Source organism: Elaeis guineensis, chromosome 1 (genome assembly GCF_000442705.2).
Source record: "Elaeis guineensis isolate ETL-2024a chromosome 1, EG11, whole genome shotgun sequence".
In the NCBI taxonomy this organism is placed as follows: Eukaryota; Viridiplantae; Streptophyta; class Magnoliopsida; order Arecales; family Arecaceae; genus Elaeis; species Elaeis guineensis.
Genome location: NC_025993.2, coordinates 144376529 through 144384410, shown reverse-complemented (window position 1 = coordinate 144384410; position 7882 = coordinate 144376529). Strand labels below are relative to the sequence as shown.

Sequence of the window (7882 nt, the reverse complement as noted above, 5' to 3'; positions counted from 1 at the left end):
TCACTGCTTTATTAGGTGGCAGTGACAATTTGGCAATCTTGTATTGCATTCAAGGGTGTGATGAACCACGTACATTGAAAAATCAGATATGCTGAATTGTGAAATATGTGCATAAAATGGAAGGATTTATGGTGAACAGATACCAAACAACTGCATTGCCATTACCATTGTTCTTTTACCTTTTAGGTGGAGAAAGTTCATTCAGATGATGGGAAGATACAAGAGAGGAAATACATGCTAGACCAAGGTTCAGCCCTCGTACATACCGTCCTATGCTGGGTGTACCATAGCGTATCAATACTGAACATAGACTCAATACAGAAGGCATGTTGAGTCTCCGTATGCCAAATTGACCCCATATTAAATGTACTGATAAAATACAACATGGTACCGGCATGGGATCCGATACTGAGATAGTGCATTTGGTATTAAACAATGTCAAAATTTAAATTTTATCATCTGAAGGTAATATATAGCGAAAACATTGCTACCTCAACCTATTTATGAATTAAGCCATCATTTTAAGATGTTCAATCGAGCAATAGAATCTTAGGAAGTTACATTCCTTGAATCTTCCTCCATCATAATTCACATGGAATGTCAACAGTGACACACGGATATTTCAGGAACAGGAAAAGCAGACTTCATTGCATTCTTCTACCCACCCTAGAGATCAAGCCTCAAAATTATTGCTTTTTGTCAGGATTTGTATTATTGCTTTTGATAGAGATGCATCATCTCTTTGCAGCTTCAAAAAACTTCTAGGATAGTTTGTCTTCTGCTGACTTTTAAGCCACAAAGCAGACCTCATTCTGCTGCTGAAAGCATCTGGTGCCTTTTGTTTGGAATGCTTCAAACAGTATCCCAAAAACAATCAACACTGGAAGCATTATTCATCATTTAAGCCTCCTTCACAACTCCAGTAAAAATCTGCTCAGCCACTTGCATATTTATGAACAAGAGATGAAGTTACCAGACACCAAAAAAAAACATGTACCCGAGTGGCTTGCCACCATTCATCAATATCAACATCCACGATGGATGGGAGGTGACCTAACATTAGGTTATCGAGAATATCATCATTGCATCCTCAAAATATGAGCAACTGGCACACTTGCCTCAAGACCTCATTGCTTACCATCTTCTCAGAAACCATAACCTCTCAAAAACATCTTAAAGATGTCGACAGCTTTCTTGAAATGGGGTACTAAGTAAAATCCTTCAGCTGTCCAAGTAGATCATCTTTGACTGTAGTAGACTATTTGATGAAAGATCGGCAGAAGCTATTGATTTCATTGCCTTTTCGTAAGGGCAGTCATAGATCCAGGTTCCTTCTGCTGGCTAAAAGAGCATCTTAAACTTCAAGCGCATATGCAGAATCTAGTCATCTAGCAGCAGTTGGCACCACCAAATACATTCTTTGAAATTTATTGCAACCCAAGCAAGAAAATATGGGTTTCAGCAACTCCATCTAATTCAACCAAACTAGACCCTCATTCATTCTTGATGCCACTATGCTTCAATAAACCCCACATCAGCTGAGGGATCATCTCATCTACTGGTAGCAGCATAGATGTTAGATAGTATAATATGGCAACCAGATTGCTGGTGCTCTAGTTGGAGAACTTGACTCCTCATTTTAACTGCAATTACAATCTCCATGTGAATCCTACAAGCACCAAAGAATGCACCCAATATCATCACTTCTGGCTTCATTGTCATGCTTCTGATGATCCCTTCTGCCTCTTCCAATAACCCTGCTTCGTCCAACAAATCAACTATGCAACCATGATGCTTCATCGCAGCTGAACTTTGACATATTCACGAACCACTTGCACCCTTCATCCACCAACCCAATGTGAGTACATGCAGTTAACATCCCAAAAAGGTTATGTCAGTGGCCTTTGTCCCTGATCTCTGCATCAAGTCAAAGGCTTCAAGAGTCTCACGAGCTGCCACATTGATCACTAACCCTATAATAAGAGCGTTCCAGATAGAAACATTCTTTCTAGACAATGCATGGAAGAGTTTAACCATTGCCTTCATGTTCCACACTTGGCATGCATCTGAATCAATGCAGCACCTACATTATAGTCATTGTCTAATGTCATCTGGTTCTTGTCAATGTAAGCATGGACCCACTTCCCCTGATCCAAGGCTGCAAGATGTGCACAAGCTGCGAGCACACTGACCATTGTAACTTCATTGGGCTTTGCACTCTCCTCCAAGTGCATCTTTTTAAAGAGTTGTAGTGCCTCCATGAACCTGTTATTCTGCATAGCCTAGAATAATACATCTCCAAGAAACCAACATCTCTTTCTGGCATTGGAACAAATAACCCCCTCACCAAATCCATATACACATTCAATGCATACACTGAAACCATCGAATCCCATGACATCATTCCTCATTGGCATCTTGTCAAACAGCTTCCTTGCCAGCAGCAACAACTTATGCCTTGTAAACGCGGACACCACCGAATTCCAAGTCACGATGTTCCTCCCAACTGGCATTCTATCAAACAAGGATTGAGCTCCGTCCAGCTCACCCTTCCCGGAATAATCCGAAATGATCACTCTCGTATTTTTCACTGGAATTTCAACAAAAACCCGTCTGGCGGCCTAGATTCCCCCGGATTTCACGTACCCATCAATAATCGCGTTCCAAGAGACGACATCCAACGCCTCGGAGCCGAAGCAAAGAGCTTCTGAGCCGAACCCATAATCCGAGAAGAACAATACAAGCTGAGAAGAGTATTCACAACATAGACATCGGATTAAAACCCGAGTTTCAGCGCCTGGAAGTGGATCAACTGGCCTTCTAAGAGGAGACGGAGATTGGAGCTGGCCTTGGGGAGGAAGGGAAGGTGAAGCGGTTGGGGAGGGAGCCGCCGCCATGGTGGAGAAGGAAGACGAGGGCGGTGACGGTCTCACCGGGGTGGAGGCCTACGGGAGAAGGCGCGGGTGAAGCGGTTGTAGAGGAAGGCTGTGGAGGCGAGGGCGAGGCGGAAGTTGAGGCGGGGGAGGAGGGAAGCGGCGTGGTGGCCTGCGGCGAGGGCGAGGGGATGGAGGACGAGGCCGGAGACGACGAGGCGGGCAAGGAGAGGGCGGAGGTGGTGGGCGGCGCAGCAGGGGCGGAGGAGGGTCTGGACGTGGCGGGAGGAAGCCGGGGGTCGCATTTGGAACCTCACTCTGGCGGCAGGAGGTTCCGTTGCATTTTGAGTTAACATCCGGTAAACCTAACGTGTAGGATCCGATTACTTATCCGGTCAGGTTTGGGTAATTCTAAGATCCGAATCCGACAAGAAGATTGGAAGATGGTTCATTAATTTAGCTCATTACACATAATAGTTACAATAGTACCAATTGTAGGATTGCTTGGATAATGTTAGGTGGTTTTTTCTTAAAAAAAAGAATGTGCACAAGTTGTTTGTATTGCCAAGACTGGTGATGATCATAGGATCCAGTAGAAAATGTAAGGAAAACATTATTCGTGTCACTATGTTAGAAGAATAGATGGACAGCAGATCAAAGTGTTGAAGAAGCTATATATATTATTGATATAATCATTTGATGCTTTCATTTCATGCTATAGTTCATAACTCGAATTAATTAATGGGAATGAAAGGTTAAGTACTTATTTTCTTGATAAACTGTGTAACCAACAGGGAATTCTTCTAAATAATCAGTAGTTATATATTATGACTTATGACTGCCACATATAAGGTAATAACATTGAAATCATTATAATACATGCATTATGCTATGTGGTAAGATTATTGTTTGATTAGTTCTAAGCATGGACGAGATCCATTGAGAGAAATATATAACATGAATATAATAATTAGCAACATTTTTGGCATGAAAAATATACAAAAATTGAATCCATTGCAATCTACGGAAAATAGTTTTAGCAATCCATATGAAAGAGATGAAATATACAACTGCGAACCTATTTTCTCGAAAGTGTAGTGGAAAGAGTATATAAAAGCAAGATAGCCGAAACTAATGATATTGCTAGGTGAGGGATGTCCATAGTTTTGAGATTTATATGTTCCTGTAGAGTACCAATTACCTTTTATTCGGTTAGCACAATAAGTTGCTATGTACATCATGTAACAACTACAAAAAGAAATAATTGATTATAAATAGATGTTTGCATGATAAAAAATGAAATAAAAATATTTTTAAATTTAGTGATAATATAATATTTTCTACCTTTTCTTATCACGGAGCACTCAAAGCAACTAAGTCATACATGCACCTCGTACTACATGAAAAAGATGGATGATAATCACAGGTAGACATGCATTATTTTCTTGGTCAAAACCATTTCTTCCATCAATATCATTAAATATAGAATTTTTTACCAGAAATGGTTCCAAATAGGAATACCTACAAATAAGGATGTATAGAGCCAACCTCAAATAGTTGGGAAAAAATGGATAACTATGATTATAATTACTTTAACCATGCTTGTTTAAATGAAAAAAAGAAATATACTCTTTGTAAATTAGATGATATAATCTTCTCAACCTTATTCTTAGGATTTCGAAAGAATTTTACTTTCATGTACATTGGCCGAGTCAAAGATAACTATTATGAATTTTCAAGGTAGAAAGATTGAATTAAAAAAATAGAATCTCATTTAATTTAAAAAAGCAAAGTGCAAACTAATTTATCTTATTGCAATTCAAAGACTAAAATAAAAAAAATAAACTACTAATAAGAGGATAATTTTAAGTTATTAATTTTGGGTAAAGGCACTATCAACGGTTTGGCAATAAGTTTATTTGAGTTACAATATATTCGCTTCATTACCTTATTTTTTTTAGATGGTTCATACTTTTAAAATTGATGCCTCTTATTTTATCTATAGCAATGGTAAATAGTTATGGTTTGAGATAACACTTAGGTTGCATTTGGTAGTTGGTAATCTATCCAAATTGCTGGTAGTTTAAAGTGAGCCCATCAGATTACTGTATTTGATATGCTTTTTAGATGGCAATCTAAATTGCCTCTCAGGAGACAATTCAGATATTTTAAAAAGAGATGGCTATCTAGATTACCACTTATTTGATAATATTGCAAAAAAAATTTTAGACAAAATTACTCCTCAAAAAAATCACATAGAACCCACCCCTCTACCCCTTCCCCCAGCAACTCTCACCCTCTCATTCTTCTTCGAACTCCCCTATGCCCTCGCCATCCTTGACCGCCTCCCCTCCGCCCATGCCCTCGTCATCTCCGGCCATGGCTCTTACGTCTACAATGGCATCAACCTCTTCTCCCTCACCTCCATTACCATCGCCCCCTCCTCCGATGATCCAGCTGCCACCTTCTTTTTTCACTAGATATATTTTGAAAATTTTGATTTAAATTTAGAAAATAAAATCAAACTCTTCTTCAATAATTCAAAATTTCATAAAATTTTATGAAAATATTTTGAAAATTTGATTTGACATACAGGTAATCGATTGTCATACCAAATATGTCAATCAAAATTCTCAATAATTTTACTGCAACATTATCTGCAGATACCAAATACAGTAATTAATATTACTGACAAATTAATAGTGCAATCTATCTTAAAAGTAATCCACATACCTTTCAAGATTATCTGACGATGCACCAAATGCAATCTTAAAGGTTTAATACCTATATTATGCCTTTCTCTTTTTTCTTCTAGAAAACTTTTTCTAGTACCCCTTGTCTTCCCTTTCTTTGTCCCCTCTCTCTCTCCATCTCTCCCTCCCTCCACTCCCTGATGTTGTATTGCTTCCAAAATCAAGATGCTAAATAATTTCTAAAAGATTTCAAATTCAATAAATAGAATCATGAGACAAATTATGCTATTTAATTTTTAGTTTCTCCAAAATAAATATTGGGATAGAGTTTTAATATTTATATTATTCAATTTCTCTTCCATCATTTTGGTCCCTTTTTCCTTCTTATTTTAACAATATTTGATAGTGATTAAAATAGAATATGCGGAGGCTGGTAAAGAGTTGGAGAATTTACAAGAGATGGTACTTGTTGCCACCGAAAAGATGACTTGACTTGGGTTGCTGAGCTGGAGTCAGGGGAGAATAAATGAAGCAATCTCTAGAGGGCTGGTCGAGGCCTTCGAGAAGCACACGAGTCGAGATTTGGTCTTCGATTGATCCTACAAATTGAATCCTATAAAACTATCAAAAACAGAAAAAGTCTTCACACTAGAGGATCCTTAGTGATGGACCTTCTAATGCCTAAGTCTTCTACAAAAGTAAACAGAAGAAGTCTGAGCTTTCAAGATAAGTTTAGTGAGGGGCAGAGCCGAGTATGAGGAGGGATTGGTGCACGGATGGAGGGATGGAATGTGGAGATCTTAAGGATCCCGGGTGGTACACAGGATATTCCGGTGGGTTCCGAGATGCTCAGAGCTTGGTGGGAGAGACGAATCCAATTCGTGTGGAGTCCATATTTGAGAAATGGCATACAAAGTGAGTATTCACTTCGAAGATTTTAGAGAACTAGAAAGTTATAGACGAAGATGGGCACCTATTATCTAAAGGATGCATGGGTGCCATTTATTCCCCTTAGGGGCCACAAAGGCATGCCTAGATTGTTAGGAAATAATGATTTGTACATTTTAAATTTATTATAGTTGCATAGTGAAGGAGCAGATTTGGTAATTTATTGCCTAGTGAATGAAACTTTGAAATTCTTTCGGCGTGGTTGTGGGAGTCCATGTGGCAGCGGCTTATTGGCTATTCTGACACCTCTCAATAGAGACACACAGAAGGCCGCCATTGTATGCCAGAGCCATAGTGGATGGAGTATTCCGGATGTATGAATACCAAAGATGATGGTTATTAATGTATTGAGAAGAGAATTTATAGTTAAGCATCGAGTGGAGGAAGGGTGGTGTTCCATGATCCAAAAGGAGATGAGGACCCATAATATCACATAGGAGGGGGTCCGTTGGGATGGTGGGGGAGCTGATAATAAGATCAACATTAGGGATGGTTGGTGGTGACATGGAAAAAGAGTGGTTGGTGTCTTTGTAGCACAAATTATGAGCTTAAAGTTGTGCAAGGTATTAATAGGCTTAGCATTAATAATTAATTGATCAAATCTTTAATCAAAATCTCTTTTCTATCCTAATATCAATGGTGAGATTGATATTATTGAATACTTAAGAATAAAACAGTAAAGCATGGAAGCAAATCTTGGATTACATTGTTATTTATTCATTGAGCAAAAGGAAAGATTGCATAATCTATGCTCCTAATTTTCATGCAAAAACATATGTCAAGAATTAGTAATCTGTACAATAAGAAACACAAATGCATTGTAATTAAGGTTCTGAGACAAATATAGTGGAATAATTTTATTTTAAAATGAATTTATAGAAATATGTACAACATTCTCTTGTACAAAATTGACAAGATGAGTAGTCTTAGAGAAAAGGTTTGTTATAGCATTCCTCACTTGCATTGTTCACATGAGCATTTCTTTAGGTATTCCTAACTTGAACAACATTCTTATAAAGATATCCTCAACACACATATATTTCGACATATTTTTACAAGTTTTGTAAAACAAACTAAAACATATTCAAAATATTTTACAAGCCTTGAGAATAAGTAATTTCTTTTTTTATCAAAGAAAAGGAAAAAAACAGTATCTTCCTCAATATTTAAGATCCAAGAGGAATTAGAAATATAGAGGGCCCCAATGGCACCACAAAGAAAAGATGCAAGCAATTTTTTTTTTTTTTTTTTTTGACGAAAGAGATGCAAGCATTATTAATATGAAGTTTCAAAGGCCCTCTTACATGGCCGTTACCCATCCATCCATTCATCAAAACAGCCTCCTTGCTTACCAAACCGGTCCGGACA

At 38.1% G+C, this 7882-nt stretch overlaps 1 pseudogene; it reads right to left on the bottom strand.

Annotated features, from left to right (window-relative positions):
• Positions 1-146: 146 nt before the first annotated feature.
• LOC114913891 (pentatricopeptide repeat-containing protein At2g29760, chloroplastic-like) lies at positions 147-3315 on the bottom strand (annotated as a pseudogene).
• Between the last annotated feature and the right edge of the window lie 4567 nt (positions 3316-7882).